Here is a 23,669-nt window from a genome sequence, read left to right on the forward strand (position 1 = left end):
ATACTGCTTACGTCATTATCTTTATTGCCTGTTTGCTCTCAAGAGACTGCTGGGGGCGCACTATACAATCTTTATTTGCGTGTTTTCTCATGTGATGGCCAACTGGCAGCCCGGAGTAGAAGATAATACTTGTATACGTGCTCGTAAGATTAGGATACGTGTACATTAGTGTTGATCCACTATCATATAACTGCTAGAGTCTTGGAGACAGGTGTAGTCAGGGAGTTGTGCGTATAAAAACCGTTCGTCTGACACCACTGATTTGTGTGAAAGACACGACGCCAAGCAGAGAAGAGCAGAGCAGAGAAAACTATCGCGCGATGTGACTGAAACCGGTCGACAGACAGTTATAAGGTTATCGTCCATTTCCTGTAAGCTGTTTTTCCATTGAGACTTATACGGGGAACGTAAGTAGTATCGAATATATTCATTTTATTCTAAACATGATAATTTTTCATTTCCGGATTTTTAACGTGTACCAAATCTATTATAACAATTGAATTTGTACATTATCATCTTATGCTCAAAGATCTAATTTGTATACATCTTATCGACAAGCACGATTTCTGGCAAACAAACCTTTGGTTTTACTCGAGGTATAGTGTCGGGACAAATGTCAATTTCTGCAGTAGGGCAATTATTTTGCAACCTCTAACAGTCTGCATGTGTCCATAATTTACACCTTCGATTACGATGACACACAAATACAAATCTAACCATAGATAAACTTTGAGATTTATAAGCATCACGTCAGATGATTTCTCTGTACTCAATGTTTCATATAAACAAGATAAGGACTGTCTGATTAGTCATTATTAGAAGGGCTGACAAAAGGTTTGGTTAACATTATTGATTTTTCATATTCCTCAAACCTATAACTTTCATGTTTCAACACTTATATGATGATTTGTTTATCTGTTGAGGTCACACCTACATTTTATAGTTGATAATATCTAGCTAGGGATCAATTACTAATTTTTGTTTGGTGATTATATTCGCCGCATTTGTTGCAACAGATTGAAAGCTTGAGTCTAAAACATTTCACACAAAATAATATGTAAAGTCGGGCACTCATGTAACTCTGACAAAATGTCGACAATTTAGGGCTTGGGGTATGAGTGATACGAGGTATGATAAGATAAACAAAACATCATCACAAATAAGAAAACTTGAATACAGTATAATTTCATATCATATGGCCAAGTATTGAATTTGAGAAGATGTAAATAAGACTACAGTGACGTCCGACGAATGTGTAATCACATTGTAGTTCTGAATACACTAAATATCGAGAAAATATAATAAATGTTGCACTTAATTGCGTATTGCTCCATACATTTGACACAAGATAAGATTTATGTCTTTGGTCTAAATGCTACTGTGCATACATTTGACACGACAAGACTTGTTTCTATGGTACATACATTTGACACGACAAGGTTTGTTTATGGTGTATACATTTGACACAACAAGATTTGTTTGTATGGTGTAAAGTATATTTGAGCTAGTCATCAATCTATGTTATGGTGCAGTGTTTTTACCGCGGGTTGTCTTGACAAACAGGGATATTAAAGTAAAATTTATTTTACACTGTAAATCAAATCCTACATCTGATATGAATGTTAGTCATCTCAGACTACAAAAAGAATTCTTCATGGGTTTTACAATCTCGCCTCAAATAAATTATAATTACCTGATATGTGATATCTCACTCATCAGACGTTTGGCTTTATTGACAATTGCTCCCTTGATGTCCCTAGTTGTAAGTTAGGTAAAATGTACAACAGTTACTGTGGATTGAAAGTTACAAAAAAAACAATCAGTTTGAGACCCTATATGGAGACCAAAGGATACATAACGTCTATTTTAGGATATCGTTTGAGGAACCAGAGAAACTAGACGTCGTTACTTAATATTCTCTCCTTAACAAGGTGCTACATTTATTGAATTCCTCTCTTAATACTATGAACAGACAGTCTTTGGGTTTTTTGTGTCTGTGTATGCATGTATTGCAGGACAACTCCATGTCATGGCATAATGAAGCGCAGACTTGGAACACACTGTATGTCACAACACACACAAATTGTAGACGATGTTGACGATTGTTCGGTGATGCAAAGCTCAGTTCCACACATTGATGTAGTATTCACATTCATGGCAAACACTGAGTTTCCAAGCAGTGACACAGTTCAGAACTTCCCCATACAGGAATCCAACAGCATACTACAGCAACTTTGTAGGTTCGCCATAGATCAGAATCTGGAGTACCGCTCCCAGAATTATATCAAATATTGTCCCTTTTATACTAGCGTCAAAACAACTCGGTTGTCACACACGATTGGATGATCATAATTGCCACTAGGTGCCCTTCATAGTATATGCAAATACAATCAAGTTCCCGGGCCAATAAACTTAACAAAATATGTTACCAATCTGTGACAAAGGGGTGTATGCAGCGCCATCTCTAGACAGAACTTGGAAGCCTGTTATTAATGCAAATGAGTGTCATTAATCTGTCTGTCTGTCTATCTGTATATATGTATGTATGTTTGTTGTTTGTTTGTTTTTTGTTGTTGTTTTGTTTGTTTGTTTTTTGTTTGTTTGTTTGTTTTTTGTTTGTTTGTTTGTTTGTTTGGTTGGTTTTGTTGTTGTTGTTGTTGTTGTTGTTGTTGTTGTTGTTGTTGGGTTGGGTTTTTGGGGGGTTTGTTTGTTTGGTGTTTTTTTTTTTTGGGGGGGGGGGGTTGGTGATTTATGCAGACACGTTAAACGACTTGTTTAGAATCTTAGCTAATGATATAAGTTTCGGTCCAATCATTTTGGAGCCTTTCAAAATCTTGGCTATAAATGTCTCTAGTTTAACGGATCCGGAATGAGAACACATTCTTAATGATAATAATGATAAAATTCTGATATAAGAATGTATATTGATAAAAGTGGTGATGAAAAACGGGATCATTTACATTTCAGAAATGCATTTTATGTTAAATTGATAAGCTTACTATGGCAACGACATGAAAGTCCTTCTGTCATGTAAGGTACGTTATCAAGGAAACTTTGATAGACAAAAGCAAGTTTCTAGCTTGTAAAATGTTCTATTGATAATTTTTGTGACATTTTGTGTAGCAACACTGAATGAGTTACTCTTTAAAAGTGTATTTGATTTCTGGCCGAACATAACGAAAGAAAATATTAGCTTGAAGATAGATCTCGTTAGCGTTGATACGTCCGCACTACTTCAGTCAATATCGGAAATACGGAGCGTACAAGAGAATCACGCTAAGTTTAAGATGCTAAAGCTGCCAATTTATCAGATTACAGCCTGGCGAGAGGTTGCTGTCTTGTAAAGCATCTTCCCAAGGGCCTTCCAGTAATTAAAATGCGGCGTGATATCAGCAAGATGTCACGCTCACGTGACTTGCTATCCCGCAAGCAATGTCTCGAAAGCTGTTTAGGGATAACAAATTTAAAAGGGTCACTTCTAAATTTAGATTTGTGTCTGAAATCCAAATCTCTGTCCATCACTGTATACGTAGCAATCAATGAGTCGCCTTTCTTGTTCCTTAGATGTTGAAAGGTAGTCAGTTGTATGAGAATACCAGTACCCAAAAAAGCACGCCTAATATAACGAATCTGACATTTTTCTCCCACCTCTGACATTCAATGGAGCAGGTGAGCATTTTCAACACAACATCGTTCAAAAGGAAATTTGTGGACATTAATTTTGAATGTTCTTGATCGGATGGTAATCGTGTGCCCACGCTCTACTTCGTGCTCGGAATTCGTTTTTACCTCGTGTTTGTAACTATGGACATGTTTTGAATGTTATTTTACACTGACTAAAGATAATCTTTGCACAATACAGGTATCAAGTAATTACATTGCATTGAATACATAAATTAGATTAGGCATACTACAGCAACAACGCTTTATACCGTGTGTCTTTCAACGGTTTCAGTACGAATGCAACAATTATACCCAATTTCAAATCCTAGATATATTTGATTTTAGTATCATTTATTTGAAAATATCGGGAATTGCTAGGTCTTACGGATGACTTTCATATTAGGAAAATAAAAATGGTGTTTCCCTTAACAGAAACATTAAACACAAATTATACATTTTTTACAGTAGCCACATTAAAACATTGTTTAGCAAATTTCTTCACATCTTCCCATTCATACTGCAATCAAACAAACACAAATTCATACTTGCCTATTATCTGGTAAAAATAATACATGTAATATCATGTATTTCGATAGAATAACTTCCGAATTACAAACATATAAATCTTAAAGTGGGCGTCATGTATATAACAAGGGTATCGTCTTTCTAAGGTTACAGGAAGACTCATAAAAATGTCATTCATCATTGACGTTGGTCTATTTTTATATGTCATAGTTTGTACAAGGTACGGTTTCATATTATTTGTATGGCATCTATTATTGACTACCGTAATTACAATTCTAACTGGCAAGCCGCTCTCTGTGCACTTGTCACAAGCGTCTCCAGAAACGCAATATTTTATAGTTTGTCAAGATTGTGCACGTGATAGCATTTCACTTCTCTTTAATAAATTGGTAAGGGGAAGAAGAATGTGTTCGTTTGATGATATTTTCAGGCCATGTCAAAGAATTCGGTGTGTTTTTGTCTATTAAGAAATGGATACTCTATCCACCTAAATGTTGTTTTCATCTTTTTTTTTGTTTCAACCCCAAATTTTGACTACCCGTATAGTTTATCAGTAGCTAACGTATCTGTGTTTAAGAAAAAAGTTCATAAAGAAAAGCCTTGAAGCAAAACACCCGATAAGACTTTAGTAGAATCTTCACATACGACGGAAAGGACATGCAGATGACACAAATAACAGATCTGTTCATCAATCCATTATTCGCACAATATATCACACTCCAGATCAATTATGGTAATAACAAATATTTTCTTCTTTTTTTTTAATTTAATTTTTTTTCTAAATAGATATTTACATATATTTTCACGAAGAAAGGGATTTTTACTGTCTCCAAAAATATATATAAGTAAATTTGTAATACGTCCCTTTGGGACAATATAGAAAATAACACTATCTCTTGGGAGTTGAACCTATTGATAAGCAAAACGTTTAAATATTGAACATGTATGATTTTCAGTATACAGCGGCCTTCTCTATGATAAATATTTAATTATATGACTTAAACCAAACTGCAATACTGTATGTTGGATTCGTAACTTCAGCATTGGTGTAAATATATCTCCTGCATTTTGCTTGAACAGGGAAACGCATATATTTCTTCAAGCGTCCCAAAATAACGTGTGTGTGTGCGCGTGCGTGTGCGTGTGTGTAATAATAATAATAATAATGAAGGTGTCTCTCTGCCATTGTTGATGGTTACATCAAACACTGTATTCAGATTTGCCTGTTGTTACTGTTATCTGGCAGATTTCAATTTTAGGTGACCTTGTTTGTTTGTTTGGTAGACTTTATTTAAACTCGATAAATTGTTGAGCCAAAGGCTCTTCTAACGCAATGATCTTGACCGGAATATGGTGAAAGTTGAGACAATCTTTTTGTATGACAAATGTTGACGTACGATTTCTGACAATGACAGTACATGTGTGTGTGGTAGCTCCAATGGGAGGAGGGGTCAAGTTGTAAAATACCTATCAACTTTGATTATATTTGCCCGAAAAGATACTTTCCCACTGTTTATTTACATGGAGTCAGAGCTGGTGAGAAGGGAGGGGAGTCAAAATAATAATACGTAAATATTAAACCTACAACTATAATGGGGATATTTTTAGCACAGGTGAACTGAGGTTCAGTACGGTTATATGCATGATAATGTTATACTAGTATTATGTTGAAGTGTGACTTTATATACATACATACATACATACATATGTGTGTGTGTGTGTGTCTGACCAACTTTAAAGCCAAAATGTGCCTTGGTATTTGATGGTGACCTAGTGTTTATTTGGGTACTTAGGTGTATCAAAATGATATGTGATATTTGGGAACAAAAAGTCAAATTCCAAAAGTAACGGACGAAAGGTCATCTTGACTTCATTGTTAATATGCAAATTAGGACTAAAATGAACGATTTTTAACTTTTAAAAAAAAAATTACACTCAAAAACTACTGCGCAGATTGGTCTGGAATTCGGTGAGAGTGTTTGTTGGGACGTATAGGCGAAAGGTTATTCATGAAATGATAAGGATGTCGCAGCTGAAAGCTGAAAATGAAAATTTGATCTGAAATGGGTGTTCTCAGTCAAATATTGTACATTTAATCTATCCTCAGTTGTGCTACAACGCCATTGGAGCTATAGTTTAATGACATTCCCAAGATAAAAGGCTGTGGTGTTCAACTTTGAATACGTTACATTAAATTAATATATGAATAAGGTTGTATATCATACGACCTAAATAAAGTACTGTGAGCTTCATATTTTATGCAAAAACATTCGTCAATTGAAATATAATTGTTGGGTATAAATCACATTAGAAAGTATGGATTTAATGCATAGCTGCAAAACATTTCAAATAAAGTATTCTCATTGTGAAACGTACACGTTATGGTGTGACGTATAGTATGGTGATGAATGATGGTGTGTTTGCCGTTGACGAATACACACTGTGCTGTGTAATCCATTACGGTCTCTTTACACAGTTTTTTTTTGATGAACAAACTAACGTACTTTACAACAGAGAATGTTCGCGAATATAGAACCATGGTTAACCAACACAATCTCAGACAATATATTATATGTAAGATCTATGGGCACATTTTCTCCACTGACTTAATAATGATGTAAATGACAAAGCTGCAAATATACTGCTTTTAGCTGGTATAAGAAGTTATATTAAGAATGTTAATCTGGACATTGAATTTAGGTTGACCCTGATCAAACATGTTTACTTTGTATATAAATCAATGAGTGTTACCTTGTATGTAAATTATTGGTAGTGAACTATCTTTTTGAACTAGGAATGAATTATCATGTTAGATGACCAGATGGCTGAACATAAATGTATATTGTATGTAAATCAGTTAGCAGTGAAATAGCATATTAGATGCGACAGGTGGGTGGCTTGGTGGTAAACAAGTCTCTTGAATGTGCATATACTATAAAAGGGGTGGTATGGTTAGTTCTGGACACTAAGAAATGAAATGATTGCTATTTTTGTCATGCGCTTAGGTGATTCGGGTAGCGAGACTTGACTTGACCATTGGGTATGTTTGGACAAAGTTAAAGACAGAAGAAAAAGAGTCTTATATGTGGTTCGAAGGAAGCAAAGTGTGTGTGATGCAACCAAACAAAGGTTAGCATTGTAGCTGGAGGATAGTAACAAATATTAAAGTTGGATACTTGCAGTTAATAGAGCAAATGAAATCATATAGCACTTAAATTGTATGCTTGATCATTGTTATTTTATTGACAACTCAAGCTGTGTCTACATATATAGTTCAGGTCTGTAGGATATCGTAAAGGGGCAACCGAGAGCAAGTGTTCAGATTATCTGTTGTTATACGACTATTGTAGCAGTGCAAGGGTGCTACGGGTGCCGACCCCTTCTCCCCAGACAGTCCGAGGTACCAGTACTAGTCGTCGAGGAAAATGAATATGTATGATACCACTTTAACAAGATGTAATGACAAATTTGAAAAATATTTCACAAGCAGATCTTCTCCCAAACTTTCATAAAATCTTAATGTTTTGTATGATGCTCACCACGAGGCTACCACCATGATATAATGAAATGCATGACCTCAGTATATACTAGTTATCATAGACTACAGTAACTTCCCCAGATTGCTCCTCGTGACAGGGTTTATCCTTGACCATTCATGGGGGAAGGGGGAATTGCTGTGCAACTTGATCATAAATCGTAATCATAATCTGTAATTCTTATAAAGCGCATTACATTAAAAATAATCTCAATGCTGTACAACTGATTGGAGAAAAAACAGACATAAAAGACAACAAAAATACACTATCTGAAAATAAAACTGTTATATACATGTGGGTCCCTTTTCAAAACATTCGATTACGTACGATAGTCTTTCCCTGCTATCTGTCTGTAAAAACACATTAAACACCGTTATAAACTTACAAAAATGTGTCGAAGTTTCTAACTTAATTGACAAAATCAGAATGAAATCACACCCTTTAACCTACAAACATGTGCAGGTTTGGTAATAGATCGTAATAGTATGTCTTGGTCAATGTTCATGTTCTCAATAAGATCATTCACACCAGATTTGACTTCCGTAAATTGGTGTTATTCCTGCAATGACTCAAAAACACTTACATTTGATTTCCATTGGCATATAAATGGAAATTCGTATTGCGTTTATCAGAACCCAATGACAAACGTATAACTCCTGTATCTTAGAGACTATTAGGTAGCCAAAGTTTAGGACGATAGAACACATACTCAGGGAAGTATACCGGGTAGAAAGTGATTGCATCGGCATAAGTGGAACCGATTAATCACTGACTGTTCGGGTAGTTTTATCAGCTGCAAAGTATATGTAATTGCTTTTTTCTTTCCAAACACACAGTCGAACCTACAGTAGTTCAACTGTGCGTTTTACTCTTCAAAACCACAACGAAAGCACACAACAATTAAGTATTAATTAGGTCTCATATGGTGCAGAATACTCTCCTTTCCTCTCCTCTCCTCCTCTGTTTGTCTTAATTTTGCTTGCTCAGGTATGCATGGTACTGATATCAGCATTACTCACGGAAAATGTAAGATATCCTATGAGCTTAAAATTATAGTGACGAAATGGTGTAGTTACGTGTCCCAAAAAGGGATCTAAGAAGTCTTTGCAGAAGACACACCCTCAAATATAGTCAGGGACAGATATGAATATATTAGCAGAAAGGTCATATCTGCTAATATATGGATATGCGTTACGCTATAAATATGCATTTTTACTTAGTCTACAAATATGGCTTCCATTTGGTCAATTGCATGTGTCACGTCGCAAAACAAAGTGACATGCATATGTCTCATATCACGTCACCTTTGTACCAGGTTTCAATGAAATTTGAGACAAAATGACTTAACGGACGTATCATGTATAAACGGTGCCGACCCGCTGTAACATTCTTGCCTGTGGGGAGTAAAAAGCCAACTGTACTTTTGACACGGTTATAACTTTTCTACACAATCGCCTTGTGTCATCTTCCATATTATCATATTACTTTATAGTTCAGCGCGTACGTATGCCGAACACATGCTAGTCCAATATATCAGAGATGATGCCTCTGGTGTAATATTCCGATTCCCAACTGGTCTGATTATTTCTTCTGCTGATGTAACGCCCTGCTATCAATTCTTGCTCAATATTTCCGCCATTGCTATGTGTATTCCATTGGTATTAATATATATTTATAATGCATTTGTACTCTTTGCTTTCTTAGTCCATATTGTACATGAAAGCATGTTACTGAATTTTTTTTCAAAATATTATCTCTAAATGCCAAATGAGAGATTTCTAGAAGTTTCCAGCAAAATATAACCCTCAAAACCATCAAGGTAAAGACTTTGTCCGTTCATAGAAGTAACAGAGAGACCTGTCACATAATTCGTCTGCCAACGAACAAAGTACGTCAGACAAATTTGTGAATATCTTCTTTTTATTGAATCTCTAGCATAAAGAAAGATTTGTACATTATTTTATGTAAATGGAAAGTCGTCTTAGTAAAACTTACACGAGTTGTCGATTTGAAGTCTTCAATAGGTCTATTCTTGCTATTTATCGTTAGGGTAATACATGACGTGTTACTTAGTGCACAATTCCCAATCCACATCAGAGTAGAAAGTGAAAAGCGTATCAAAGAGTCACGTTACAAATAAAAGAAACCCTTTTTGCGATTTCATCCGGGAATTTCATACGTCAGGTATCTGCAGCTGGCATACTAATGCACAGTGAAATACTTGACGAGGTGTACTGAATGTTTTAGACACCAAACAAGTAAAGGGGACGACAAGCGCGGGAAACAAGCTGGCTTGTCGATGACAGCTGTAATTGCATGATTTGAAATTGTTTTAACAAAACATGGACCCGTCTTAAATTATGGTCTCCGGGTCAATTGACATTCATTATTTACAACTTAAGTACACGTCGGACGAAAAATGCAAGAGACGTGCCCCGGAAAACAACCTTTACCTTAAATTTGATTCCGCCATTCATCACTAAGCTAAGGATTATATGGAGGAAACATCTATCGTCAGTTCTTCAACTGTGTCTTGCTTGGTTACTGGATCGGACACAGAGTGGTTTCCATTTCATTAAAGAGAGTCTGCTTGTAACTTTAGCTAGAGGCAGCAATATGCATTTCTGTATTCCATTTTCCTTGGAACACGCTGCCGCATCTTCCGAAATAACGGTACTAGACAGCTTGCAATGTAAAACCGGAAATTACCTCCTGGAAGTGACTGCCTTACTATCCCTCTGTAAATCCCAATAAATCACTGAAGCTATAACTTTTTGTTTACTAGGTCTTACATTCTTTCTTTGAATTAAGTACCTATATCCTGAGGCTCCGTCTCTTTGTCTTAAAATACAAGAAGCAAATTTAACCCAAAGAGCTTAGTAATAATAAATTAACTAATGTTTTTCTTATGGGGTAGTTTGGGGTTTTAGTTTGGATATGTTTTTGGTTTTGGTTTTGTTTGCTTTAATATTATACACACACACACACACACACACACACACACACACACACACACACACACACACACACAATAAAGTTAAGTGTTTCTGGCCAAGATGTTTCGCTCAGGCTTTGCTAAGCTGCCTCAGTAGGCCCAATCCATCATACTAATTATCACTTATGTCGTCACGTCACCCAAAATGGTAATCAGAACAGTTGCTATTGTTTGCGGTTTATTCCATTTTCTCCGTATGTGTCGAGTTTGTGTTATCCAGAAGCTTTCACGTGTTAGTCTGTATGATTTATTCTTCCGGGTTTTTTTTTCGATTCCTACTATTTTGAAGTCGGCAAGGGAGTGGTTGGCTGAGTTGAAGTGGTTTGGTATTGGATCAATTTTGTTTGTTTGTATTCCTTATCAGTGATAAGTGGTTCTGCATGCGGATGTAGATGGTATCTCCCGTTTCTCCAACATATATTGTCTTTCCACACTTCTCACAATGTATACCATATATTATGTTTGTTGTTTTGCAGTTTATATTATGTGTCCGAAGATTGTATATTTTGTGTTATTTGGGCCTGTGAATTCTGTCGTCGTTATCATGTGTTTGCAGATTGCACACCGTGACGCTTTGCATTGGTGTGATCCTGTTTCTTGTTTGTTGAAAAGTTTGTTGTGTTTCATGGGAATGAGGATAGATTCCAGATCTCAGCCTTTTCTCCATGCGATCATTTTTTGTTGGGGGAAAGCTAGTTTGCATCTTTGTGATTTGTGTAAGATGTTACGGTGTTTTTTCAGGATCTCTGGTACCTCGGGCAATGCGTTGATGTATGTTAGACTCTTCCTTCATGCGTGTTGGTTTGTTCCTTTCTTTGATGTCTGTTGGGTTTGTCTACCTTCTTCAGTTATTGTTCTGTGTTTCTGTCTTTGTATCCCCTCTTCCTCATACGGCTCTTGATTTCTCTCCATTCTTCTATATAGTTGTCCTTGTTTGAGTATATTGTTTTGCCGTTGTTGTGAGTCCGTATGGTATTGAACTTTTGATGATCTGACTCTGAGTGTACTTATAGGTTTCTGTCGATAGGTTTGCTGTGTACGATGGTGTGAACATTTCCGTTTTGTATTGTTGTGTTGACATTGAGAAATCATAGTTTTTGTTGAGTACCGGCGTTCTATTTGTATCTGTGGATGTATTGAGTTCGCTAGTTGAAGTTATCCATATCTTGTATTGTGTGTGTCCATACGCCCCAGACGTCATCTACATATCTGTACCAGTAGCCCCATCTACACAACACTAAAAGTCCTACCTGAGGCAGGACTAAGGATAGTTTGAAGCCCATGTAGACGTAAACGCGTCCCGAACCTGACCTGAAAACGTCCTGACTTAGGACACCTTCGAGATGTTTCCTGAAACCCTCCTGACTCCGTCCCATGTACTGTCAAGATGGAGTCAGGATGAATGCGTGACATCTATGCCGTAACCTTCCTAGACACAAACCTATCCTACCTCAGGTAGGACCCGGGACTGCCTCAGGTAGGACGACCTACGTCTAGACGGGGCTAATGCAATGGTTTATTCGGGGATTAGTTGAGAAGATCTTTTTCCCATTCACCCATGTATATGCAGGCATAGTTCATGTCAAGTTTTGAGCCTATTGCTGTGACTTGTGTTTGTATGTAGTGTTCTCCCGAAAATTCAAAATGATTGTTTTCCAGTACTAGATCTATGGCTTCCATTATGTCATTCTTTGGTGGTGTTTGCACTTTACGGTTGTCGAATGTTTGTTTGCAGGCTGCCATGCCCTCCGTCCTCGGTACACTTGGATACAGGGTGCGCCATCCATGAAAAAGAGGATGGCTCCCTCAGGGAAATGTTCCATTGATTTTCTTCTGTATCCTTTTCAGGAAATGGGGTATGTCTCTAATGCAGCTGTCGAGTTATGTAACATTTTCCTCAAGTTGTTATTCGGCGTATTAAACACACACACACACACACACACACACACACACACACGCACACACACACATACACACACACACACACAAACTTGATTTGTTTGACAGAACTGGAGACCCACCGATGAAGAGGAGCTCAGTCTCTTCGAAATATTTGGGTCAGAACAGTATGGTTCATGATATTATTTATATATAGAACCTCAGTATAAAGTTATATATATATATATATATATATATATATATATATATATATATATATATATATATATATATATATATATATATATATATATCAGCGTGGTAGATACCATAGATGTATACCTAGTTGAGAATATTTCATAGTAGTTCGATGGATTGATTTCCTTATACCCACTTGTCTGCCATCTGTTGTATACTAGTAATCCCTCTATACAAGCTGCCAATGACATATCGTATCCCTGTATATCTTCTCCCCAGTTTACGGTCCTTGTTAATTTGTTCTTTTAATAATACATGACATGATCAATCAGACCGGCGTCTTTAGACCCCGGGCAACACCTCACATACAGCTGATTCTGTGTACATCCTAATGTTCGTTTGACAGGTATTAATGTCAACACAGTTGGTGATCGGACGTGAACGTTAACAAAACAAGGTTTTGGAACCCTCATACTATTTCGGTTCTTGAAACAAGTGTGCTCAGACTAGCAGACAGTAATGCTCGTGTAACGCACGTGTGTAGTCAAATATCAAAGTGGTACTATATAATGTAAGATCAAGTTGTAGACTAAAGTTAGTTTAAAACGTGTTTAGAAGCTGCCGTGGTGTGATAGGGAATGATAAACATGTGAAAAGAGGCTTGCCGACCGAGACTGGTGCGTGTGTCTATTATTTTGGGATTACTGATAAATGACGTCATAATATTAATGTAATAATATCGTAGACCTATTTCCTAATTCCTGGTGAATTCCACCCGTTACCACCAGTTGGAATTACGAAAGAATACGTTCAGCTTCAATCAATAGTAACGAAACTTGCACAGTGTCTTGCTTGGTGTTTTCCGTTGGACATACGATCAGTTTGTAATACAGCCAATTTCACCTAACCTCGCCGAAACAGTATACAACACATGTATGTGTTAGTAGATAAGGAAAACCCTTCATACATGCCCAACTAACCTGCAACCTGCAGATTCCAAGCCGGCCACTCTAACCATTGGCCCATCATGACTCCCCATGGCACTAGTTCCTTGCAGTGTACTTACAAAAAACACAATAGTATATCACAGATATAGTGTGTTCCTTGCAATATACTTACATGACACTGGTTATCGTGTGTTGCTTGTAGTGTACTTACATGGCACTGGTTATAATGAGTGTATTTACATGACACTGGTTATCGTGTGTTGCTTGTAGTGTACTTACATGGCACTGGTTATAATGAGTGTACTTACACGACACTGGTTATCGTGTGTTGCTTGTAGTGTACTTACATGACACTGGTTATAGTGAGTGTACTTACATGACACTGGTTATCGTGTGTTGCTTGTAGTGTACTTACATGGCACTGGTTATAATGAGTGTATTTACATGGCACTGGTTATCGTATGTTGCTTGTAGTGTACTTACATGACACTGGTTATAGTGAGTGTACTTACATGACACTGGTTATCGTGTGTTGCTTGCAGTGTACTTACATGGCACTGGTTATAGTGAGTGTACTTACATGACACTGGTTATCGTGTGTTGCTTGTAGTGTACTTACATGACACTGGTTATAGTGAGTGTACTTACATGACACTGGTTATCGTGTGTTGCTTGCAGTGTACTTACATGACACTGGTTATCGTGTGTTGCTTGCAGTGTACTTACATGGCACTGGTTATCGTGTGTTGCTTGTAGTGTACTTACATGGCACTGGTTATAGTGAGTGTACTTACATGACACTGGTTATCGTGTGTTACTTGCAGTGTACTTACATGACATTGGTTATCGTGTGTTGCTTGTAGTGTACTTACATGACACTGGTTATAGTGAGTGTACTTACATGACACTGGTTATCGTGTGTTGCTTGCAATATACTTACATGGCACTGGTTATCGTGTGTTGCTTGCAATATACTTACATGACACTGGTTATCGTGTGTTGCTTGCAATATACTCAATTGGCACTGGTTATCGTGTGTTGCTTGCAATATACTCAATTGGCACTGGTTATCGTGTGTTGCTTGCAATATACTTACATGACACTGGTTATCGTGTGTTGCTTGCAATATACTTAATTGGCACTGGTTATCGTGTGTTGCTTGCAATATACTTACATGACACTGGTTATCGTGTGTTGCTTGCAATATACTTACATGACACTGGTTATCGTGTGTTGCTTGCAATATACTTACATGACACTGGTTATCGTGTGTTGCTTGCAATATACTTACATGACACTGGTTATCGTGTGTTGCTTGCAATATACTTACATGGCACTGGTTATCGTAAGTGTATACAACTTACATGACACTGGTTATCGTGTGTTGCTTGTAGTGTACTTACATGGCACTAGTGGTAATAGTGAGTGTACTTACATGACACTGTTTATCGTGTGTTAATTGCTTGTAGTGTACTTACATGACACTGGTTATCGTGTGTTGCTTGCAGTGTACTTACATGACACTGGTTATAGTGAGTGTACTTACATGACACTGGTTATAGTGTGTTGCTTGTAGTGTACTTACATGGCACTGGTAATAGTGAGTGTACTTACATGACACTGGTTATCGTGTGTTGCTTGCAATATACTTACATGGCACTGGTTATCGTGTGTTGCTTGTAGTGTACTTACATGGCACTGGTTATATAGTGAGTGTATTTACATGATATTGGTTATCGTGTGTTGCTTGCAATATACTTACATGGCACTGGTTATCGTGTGTTGCTTGCAATATATTTACATGACACTGGTTATCGTGTGTTGCTTGTAGTGTACTTACATGACACTGGTTATAGTGAGTGTACTTACATGGCACTGGTTATCGTATGTTGCTTGCAGTGTACTTACATGTCACTGGTTATAGTGAGTGTACTTACATGGCACTGGTTATCGTGTGTTGCTTGCAGTGTACTTACATGACACTGGTTATCGTGTGTTGCTTGTAGTGTACTTACATGACACTGGTTATAGTGAGTGTACTTACATGGCACTGGTTATCGTGTGTTGCTTGCAGTGTACTTACATGACACTGGTTATAGTGAGTGTACTTACATGGCACTGGTTATCGTGTGTTGCTTGCAGTGTACTTACATGACACTGGTTATCGTGTGTTGCTTGTAGTGTACTTACATGACACTGGGTATAGTGAGTGTACTTACATGACACTGGTTATCGTGTGTTGCTTGCAGTGTACTTACATGACACTGGTTTAATAGTGTGTTGCTTGTAGTGTACTTACATGGCACTGGTTATAGCGAGTGTACTTACATGACACTGGTCATCGTGTGTTGCTTGCAGTGTACTTACATGACACTGGTTATCGTGTGTTGCTTGCAGTGTACTTACATGGCACTGGTTATAGTGAGTGTACTTACATGACACTGGTTATCGTGTGTTGCTTGCAATATACTTACATGGCACTGGTTATAGTGAGTGTACTTACATGACACTGGTTATCGTGTGTTGCTTGTAGTGTACTTACATGGCACTGGTTGTAGTGAGTGTACTTACATGACACTGGTTATCGTGTGTTGCTTGTTGAGTATTTACATGACACTGATTATATTCATATTCATATTCATATTCATTTTATTGACGAATTCTTATTTAAAAAGAACATTGCCAAAACAAGGACACATACGTACAACTACAAAGAAACGTCATTAAAACTTGACATGTTACAAAAAACCAACAGAAAGACACATTACATACATCTGAAAGTAAAAAAATTAAAATACCAAAAAATGGTGGTTTTTTTTAATCAAATGTCAATATTCAGTACCTTTATGTAGTTGAGGGGGTGTAATATTTTGCTAGATGTAGTTTAGCATTACTGTTATTCATAAGAAAATTAAATTTTCTAATTTCGGCCATACTTGTAAAGTTTGGGTTTAATATAGTTAGTGTGTTATATAAATTGTTTCTATTTTGTTGGTAGTAAGGGCAAATCATAACATAATGCATTTCATCTTCTATTATATTCATTTGACATTTTCTACATATTCTATCTTCAGGTTTCATCTTTAAATGTCTTCCTTTCTCAATCATGAGATTATGAATACTTATTCTTAATTTACATATAAATTTTCTATATTCAGGATTTTTAATATCCTGCAAATACTTTTCCATTTTAAATTCAGTTTTAAATTTACATTATGTGCGCAGCTTATTGTTAGAGGGCCTATCTGCTCTCACTTCTTGTTTCCACTTCCATATATATTCTGAATCACATTTATCTATTAATATATGTAAAGTTTGTGGAGAATTATTATTCCAAAAATTCTTGAGGTTTTCAATCCCACTTATCTTCTAAATATTGGTTGCCCAAGTTGTTTTATTATCTGTGTTATACATTACAGCCTCATGTACAAGACTGTTTTCTTTTTTAGTGCAGACTCTTTTCCAGTACTTTATAATCATCGTATTAATAAAACATGACAGCGGATGTCTGCCAAGTTCCCCTCTTACAGCCAAGTTACTTGCTGATTGATTAACTTGGAGTAGCATCTTACATAATTTAATGTTTAATTTTTCAACTGGAGTCATATCACTGTACTTTTCTACTCCCTAAATTTCACATCCATATGTTAATACAGGTCTAATGATGTGATCGAATATTCTAATCCAAGATGGAATGTTAATATTAGTTAATGAAGTAATTATTTTTCTGATATAATAAAATGCCTTTGTTGCTTTTTTATCAAACGATTCTTTTGCTAGGTCAAACTTACCATTTGGCTGAAATTCCATCTCTAAATACTTATAATTACGAACTATCTCGATGTCTAGATCATTTAAATAAAAATTATATTGATGCTTCAGTAATCTGTTTTGCTTATTAAAAATAAGCACTTTTGTTTTGTCAGTGTTGACTTCGAGATTCCATTGATTACAATATGATGACAGTTTATCAAAACACTTCTGGAGGCCTTCTGCTGTTTCTGACAAAAGAACTAGGTCATCCGCATACATTAAACAGTTAAGACTTACTTCACCTATTCAATTTCACAGGTGTACAGTGTTCATCAAAAATATCTGGTAGGTCATTCACAAATATATTAAAGAGTATAAGGCTCATATTACATCCCTGTCTGACTCCCCTACCTGACTTAAACTGTCTTGTAAGACCATCATTTAATTTCAGTGTGTAGTTTACATCACTATGCATGTCTTTAATGAGGTGGTAAAACTTACTATTAATATTATCATTCAATAATTTATAATAAAGTCCTTTCCGCCAAACACTGTCAAAAGCTTTTCTAAAGTCAACAAAGCCAGCAAACAGTTTATTTCCTCCTTTCTGCTTACTTTTATTTTGACACAATTATAGTGTGTTGCTTAGAGTGTACTTACATGACACTGGTTATAGTGTGTTGCTTAGAGCTTACTTACATGGCACTGGTTATAGTGTGTCGTTTGCAATATACTTACATGGCACTGGTTATAGTGTGTCGCTTGCAGCGAACTTACAAAAACACAATTATAGTATATCACAGAGATAGTGTGTTCCTTGCAGTGTACTTACATGACACTGATTATAGTGTGTTGCTTAGAGTGTACTTACATGGCACTGGATATAGTGTGTCGTTTGCAATATACTTACATGGCACTGGCTATAGTGTGTTGCTTGCAGCGATCGTCCAAAAACACAATTATAGTATATCACAGATATAGTGTGTTGCTTGCAGTGTACCTATATGACTGGTTATAGTGTGTTGCTGAGAGTGTACTTACGACATCCTTGTTTTTGTAGATTTAAAAGATTCGAAGCTCTTTGCATTCACCATCCACACAGTGTTAATACGAAGGTCTTCACTTTTCCTGCTGTGTCACGCCAAATTGAAAGTGTTTCTACAAATAAACATTACAGGGCCGATATTGAGGGGGGGTGGTGAAAAGACACGCTTCTGAGGTGAGAATCGAGATCACCTCAGATAACGCACGTCTCCCGCCACTTACAGAAAGTACATTCACTCTTAATTTTGTGAAAACTGACGTCATGACGGACTTTTATTTGAATATTTCTTGTGTCAACCTATTCTCCATGGTATGCAGTGTGTTATTATGTGAAAATTGTCCGTCAAAATTAAATTGATCTGCTGTTCGTTTTTGACGTAAACGGTGAATCTTCGATCCGATTAACTAGCAATGCGGTGGCTGTTAAGACAAACTGTAAATGGTAGTTTCGTGACAGTAAATAATGACAATTTATCAACGTCTGTTGAAAGCGGTAGATGTTGGGTGCATTTGTTTAATGGTATACAATTGCCTGCAGCTGTCGCTTTTAAGCAATTGATTAGAGCCTTTTCAGCTGATTACCATCTTACACCTGCAAAATGGGCAACCCTTTCAAATTCCAACAGAAGACATCTTTCTACATTAACATTGCACAATTGACAAGAGAAAGCTACAGAAAAATTGTATTATCTCGTGGATGTACAGCATGGCTTAAAAGCTTCCCTTTTATGGATTCAAGTTGGATACTTTAAATCAAGCACCTTAATTCGCTACTAGTTTCTTAGAATTGATAGCGTTCCTGAAGGTATTCTACATCAAACGTTTATGAAGGTGTGTATGTAATCTTAACTAATTGCAACCGTGCATGAAAATGACCATGACAAGAGCATAATGTGCACATAAAACTACTTACAACGGGTACTAAGAAATTAAAAGCTTAATGAACAGATTATTTCTAATTGTCCTTGATCGTATCTCACAATCCCATATTTCTACATAGATCGCTCGTATACTTTGAATGTATTCCAGTGAAACGAATACAGATTTACCACTTTCTATAAACATGCTACGCACTAGCTTCGAGTCTTACGAGCTGAGCATAAAAACAATGTAAATGTAAAATGTCCCCAAGGAATAGTTAACCTGTTTTGACGTCATTTTTTCTCTTCTATACCTGTGTCACATCCAATTCACTCTGGGAAATCGCATCGATGCAGGCCATTGCTGCAAGCTTTGAACTTTCTCACAGAAAGTGGCATATCATATCACAAAATGCCTTTACATGTATGTACACCTTCTGACTCGTATACCTATTCATTCGACAACTCGTAATATCCCCAGCTGCGACTATATATAATTCCGCCGTAGTGGTATATCACATTGTGGTCGCTAAATAATAACGGTTTCAGGAGCAATAAAAGCATCGTTGCACAAGTCTAATTATCTCTATAACCGTACTGAAAAATCATATACACACGGTTTTGCACCATCTATCGTCGACTCAACGTTAGATGTTTATGTATTAAATATCTCGTCCCTCGTCTCTGAGATTACTGAAACTTGGCTAAATTCATAATACGAACATGGAGTAGGATCGGAATGATTTGAATGCATTATTTATCTAGTATTTAGGCGATCTTTAGTAGATCGTATGGAGCCGAGCTTTACCCGTAAGCAGAAACATGGGATATTGTGATTGCCTTTAATTGAGTAGACTACCTTTCCTCAAGATTAGCATCTAGAAAGTCTGACAAATATAATCATGTAAAACCAGCGATCTATTAGGGTCAAATCTTATGCTTTATTTACTTTATTAACTGTACTCCAAAGTCAGTCTCTTCAAGTACAGGAAAATTTACCAGTGAATAGATCCATGGTGGATTTTTAAAGATATGATAGTGTTCACTGTGTTTTGATAGACCACTTTCAACAATTTAGCAAATCACGTTTGGTGAAAGGAGAAATCAGTTTTATACATTTTGAAGAGACTTTTTGAATGCCACACTGAATAGATTCAGGTAATGTGAGGAAACAAGTTGCAAATAATTTAACTAAAAATAAGAATAATGATTTTCTTCAATGGATGTGACATTGGAGTTTAAGTGCTTTTTTTCTAAACCTTTTTACACAAAAGGTATTTTGACATTTCCTAAATATGTAAACTTATAGTCTCAAAAGAAATTGATTGAAATTAATATTTTCGTTAAATTTATAAAAGGTTGAATCATACATTTTATTTATCATACTTTATTTTCACAATCTTTACTATTTTATTTGTCAAATTTACTTATCATTTCTTCCAAGTCTTGAATTTCTGCAATTTTATGAATGACATAGAGCTTGGACCAGTTTAAAATTGTCAGACATAACACAGTCAGATCTCCAAGATTTGTGATATACACAGCTGATGTAATCTGTAATAGTAAAGTGTTGGAAACTAATGTTTTCAACTCAAGAAAAAATAAAGTACTGCTAAAAATCCTTGATAATAATAACAGTCAGAAGTGCCATATTGAAACAGTTTGTGTATTTTCAGGAAAAGGTCTTGAGGGTGAATTTGTGTAAAAACAGTAGAAACGAGAACTTAAGTGAAGTATTTCTACTACATCATTTGTTTAGATCACATATTGAGAGAAGATTTGAAAGTAAATAAATTTACTTTTTTAATGTTGTATTAAAAGTTTTGTTCAGAGTATTATATACCATAGTGGATCGCAATTATGAGTGACAATTTTTTGGTAGCCCCCCCCCCCCCCCGTTGCTCTGGTTTTTCAGTAACTCCCCTCCTAACACAATGAAATCGAGTGATCCCCCCCCCTCCGACTCCCCCCCCCGTGCCGTTAATAATGACGGCTCCCTTACATCAAATGTAACAGATTGATTGGGGACCATACACTTGACTGTTAATGTAACAGATTGATTGGGGACCATACACTTTACTGTTAATGTAACAGATTGATTGGGGGACCACACACTTTATTGTTAGTATAATAGATTGACTGGGGGACCATACACTTTACTGTTACTATCTTACACTTAAATCAATCTATCTCTTAATATGTCAAATTCACAATTCTCCTACTTTTCAGTCTTCACATAGATAGTTGTATCGTTAGTAAAATATCATAGTTTCTGGTAATTACTCTCAATCAAATTGCGTTCCGCCCTCGAGCAATAATAATTACAACGTACTTAGGGGGACCTGTGTATAAGATTACTGTGTACGTATAGCGCCTTTCTTGCTACAGTACAGTTGGAGTAAAAGCATGGATTGTTTTATCATTTTCCGTATGCCGGTTATTACTGTTAACATGTAAGGTGAAGTTACCTGACGCGATTATTCCGTTCAAGACTCGTGGGTTTTTTGTTCTCTGGTAGCCCAGATTTCGGTGTACAGCGACCCTACAGTAAGTGCATATCGTTCTACCTTAAGCTTGTGTAATTTTATATCAAGTAAACAACGTTTCTAAACAATTTATGTATTTACTAAACTAACTATTCACCGTGTAACAGTTTGTTTTTTGTATAAGATACACGTTGTTGGACATATCACTATTGCTGGAATACTTCTTACAATCGTTTTCAAGTGTGTGTCGGCGTAAGTAATACCTGAAAATATCAGCACAATGAGAAGAGAGAGATCAAGGTTGCCTTTCATGTCCACGTACTAAGCATCTCATTAGCCGCTTGTAATGCTTGATTATCTCATTACAAGTTTGTCTGTGTTATTAACCACCCTTAAAACTTTAAGAAAGCAAAAAACAGCATATAAAGGTAACAACTCAACACCCTAATTAGTACGTTATTGTATGCAAATAATATAAACATCATAGATTTCGTTGACGTTGCCTATGTGATCTTCAAAACGGAAAAGGCAAAAGACAATATATATATACATTTTGATGACAACAATAACTTATTTTAAACATGACAGGTATCTAAAGAAGCCTGTTCATGGCCAATTGTTAGGAATCTTTATGTGCAATATAAACTACAGGTTATTAACCATTGAAAAGTCGCCAAATAGACAACGTTTTCATCAGAGAGAGGGGTAAATAGTCAACATTTTAATTTAAATTGACAGACCTCAATAATACTCATGCGTCCATAAATGATCTTGCTGTTTTGCCAGACTAGCATACAGTCACCAATAGCCATTGAAAATTTGCATAGTGTATGAAAAGGAATGGATATAAAAATTAAAATTTGTTATTATAGTCATGTGGGAGTTCGGTTCGCCGCAGTTTACACCGAGGACCCTGATGGGAAATCATACAAATATAGTTTTATTGGACTAGTGAAGTACTGCTGTAATATTCAATAGACCAGCTGTGTCGCTAAGAGTAGCAAGTACATTATGCCTAGACACAGTATCAGGACTACTTATTTGAAAGAGAAATGTGACACTATGATGAATAATTTCATGGCTTTGGTTGTTAAATTAATGTGGGAATTATTCTGTTATTTGCACAGCTGGTAATAAACGTCATCTCATAAGTGCAATTATACATCTTGATAAAGGCCACGCAAATGTAAAAAATGTAGTAAAAATACCATTTGCATTTAATGTACAGAATCAATCTATTCTTTGAAATGTCTTTTTAAAACACTTGCACTTAGCGGGCTTTGAGCGAATATTATTAACTCGGCCTCGTCGGCTGCATTCTTCCGATATTACGTTGACATGGTTGGGTAATAGGTGGACATTCCAATTAGATTAGGCTACCTACGTAACAAAAACGAAACACGATAAACACATTAACACTGCAAGTTATTAGGTTTGAGTTCCTTCTTTCCAATTTGTCGAGGTGATACTAGAAGCCTATGATGTAGAAGCGTTTACTGTGTGTATGTCAGTTGTTACTTTCCCGTTTTATTTAATTCATTGTGACTGCCAAAGAATAAAACTACGCATTTCGTTATATATGACACTAAATAGATGACAAGGACATTTGACTGCATTTGATTGGAATGCATTCCTTTTGGGTTTCAGACATCCATTTCAAGTCTGAAGAACTCTCTTGAACGCAGTACGATTTTAGTTTTATAAACCCTGAATGCTTATCTTCATTGAATGTATACTAGTTTCCATATTCCCTATAATTTATCATTCGAATCACACCTGCATTT

General features: G+C 36.2%; 1 protein-coding gene across 1 annotated transcript in view; it reads left to right on the top strand.

The window, feature by feature from the left end:
• The first annotated feature begins 297 nt into the window (after nucleotides 1-297).
• The window catches only part of LOC144440149 (uncharacterized), a 105,817-nt gene continuing 82,445 nt past the window's right edge, over nucleotides 298-23,669 (top strand). The window contains exon 1 of the mRNA XM_078129424.1: nucleotides 298-407. The gene's annotated coding sequence lies outside the window, so the exon portion shown is untranslated. The remainder of the gene's footprint in view (nucleotides 408-23,669) is intronic.

This window comes from Glandiceps talaboti, chromosome 1 (assembly GCF_964340395.1).
Source record: "Glandiceps talaboti chromosome 1, keGlaTala1.1, whole genome shotgun sequence".
Classification (NCBI taxonomy): Eukaryota; Metazoa; Hemichordata; class Enteropneusta; family Spengelidae; genus Glandiceps; species Glandiceps talaboti.